The sequence below is a fragment of the Canis lupus genome, chromosome 12 (assembly GCF_003254725.2).
Source record: "Canis lupus dingo isolate Sandy chromosome 12, ASM325472v2, whole genome shotgun sequence".
NCBI classification, from domain to species: Eukaryota; Metazoa; Chordata; class Mammalia; order Carnivora; family Canidae; genus Canis; species Canis lupus.
Window position 1 is genome coordinate 15,991,302 of NC_064254.1, and position 2,369 is coordinate 15,993,670.

A 2,369-nucleotide genomic window follows, 5' to 3' on the forward strand; every position below is an offset into this window, starting at 1 on the left:
AATGAATAAATGAATTTGTGAAATGGAGATTAAGAATAGAAATGCCCTATTAACTTGAAATGTTGGATTTCAAGAATCATATAAAATCCAAAAGTATTTTGATTTTTTTTCTGAGTGAGGGCATAGGAATATATTATATAGCAAAACCCAATTATTTAACTCTCAGGAAGGCAATTGTTTCAAGAATCAAGCCTTATACTTCTTTATTATTTTTTTTAAAGATTTCATTTATTTATTCATGAGAGACACAGAGATACAGAGAGAGAGAGAGAGAGAGAGAGAGAGTGGCAGAGACACAGGCAGAGAGAGAAGCAGGCTCTATGCAGGGAGCCTGACATGGGACTTGATCCCAGGTCTCAGGATCAGGCCCTGGGCTGAAGGCAGCGCTAAATTGCTGAGCCACCCGGGCTGCCCCTTATAGTTCTTTAGAACTGAAATGGTAACTAGAATTTTTGTCTCATTTATATTTCCCTGGAAAAACACAGTACTATCTTTAATGATTTTTTTTAGAAATATGAACCCCAAATATGCCAATGGGAATGCTTCTCCATTAAGTTAGTGCGAAGGAAGAAAGAAAGAGTAGGAGGAGGGAGAGAGGAAGAGATGGAGAGTGAGTGGGATATTGAAGGGATTGCTGATGCCTGCAGAATAAAATGTCTGAAATTCTGCTGAAATGTCAGAGGATGATTTATCTAGAGTGAGGATATACATCATTATAAAATAAAGGTTAGTGAAGGTAGCATGAGCTTTTGATTCAATAACTAATTTTGTAGAAATTGAAGCAGGCCTCTTGCTCAGAAGGCCAAAGGATTGACTTTTTTGCACTCCTTTGGGAAAAGGAGTGAATGGCAAGAAATATAAGAGCTAAAGGAATTTGGTATGAAAACATACTGGAGAGATGTCCAGTGTCAAGGCATGAACCCACATAGCAAAACCATTGGTCACCTGTGACCTTGAATGATTTTTCAAAGATTTTACAACTTTCAACCTTCATTAGGTTGTGGAACTCTGAGGAAGATACACCTAAAATAATATTATCCAAGAGATTTAAATCAGAATAAGCACTGGCTTTTAAAGTACTGTTCTCGATTACTTTGAACCTGTTTTTTTTAAATCATGCCAGAGAGATGAGATGCAATAGTAGTAATTGTGTATATAGACCTTCTCAATTTGATCATAGACTATATATATGTGTGCATGTGTGCCCATTTTTGTGTATATGGGACTGTCACATGTACCACAGGCTCTAGAAAAGACAGACACACATTATATACATTAGATGGTATTTGAAAGCAAAAATGATTCTAAATTGTATATTTGAATTAGTATTTCTTAATTGCTTTTGCTCTAAATACTGCATTTACTTATTCAGCTTTGAATTGTGGAAGCTTTTATTAAGTGTCTACAGTACACACAATCCTGAATGTTTTGAGAGATACAAAAGAAGAAGAGAATGTGTTCTTAAAAAATGTGGAGATTTAGCAAAGTCTTGACCTCTATTTACATTGCAAAGATTTTAATAGTAACAATTTTTAGTTGGGGATCAATAGATGCCAATAGGTTTTATTTTAATGGGATACTTTGAGAAATTGCAAAATGTCAGGACAGATCCTGGGAATTGATTTGTATGTGTGCCTCTGTGCCCCAGATGAGGAGGGAAATATGGGGCTTCCACCAACTCCTCTAGAGCCAAATTCATTCATTGCTGGGGCAATGATCTCCTGTCTTCTCTAGGAATTTGAGGGAAAGTTCACAAATCCATTTTCTTTCTAGATACAACAAAATTGGGCTGGTCAGGTGATTTGGTACACTGAGAATTATACATTTTCTCTCAAAGACTAGAACATCAGAGAGACAGCATCATATAAAAGTATAGTACAGTTGCTGAGTTAGCTAGGCCTGATCTCAAACTCAGGGTCTGTCATTTACCTGCTGCATGGAAATGGGCAAATCCTTTGATCTCTTAGTCTTTTCAGTTGTCCTAGCAGTGAAGTAGGGACAGTCTTACCCTTATTAGGATTTATTGTAATTTGAATAAAGTTTGTAAGATTATTAAGACAGTTCTGGCCCATTGAAAGTATTCAATAAATGGAAGCTATTATTATCATCACTATGAGAAAAACCATAGAATTATTCCAAGTGGGTTCTATAGTGATAACTGTAAATGCTTTTCTAAAGGTAATATGAGTATGTTCTTTAAGCTGTCCAGTAACTATATATCTGGCAAATGTTCAAGCTATTTGAGGTGGTGAGAAACATGACACCAAGATTCTGTGGGAGTGGCCACTGGTATCTCTGCCACAGGGAACTACTAATGTTAAGAACTGCCATCTTGGAAAGATGCTGGCTCCTCTGAGCCATGGCTGGGG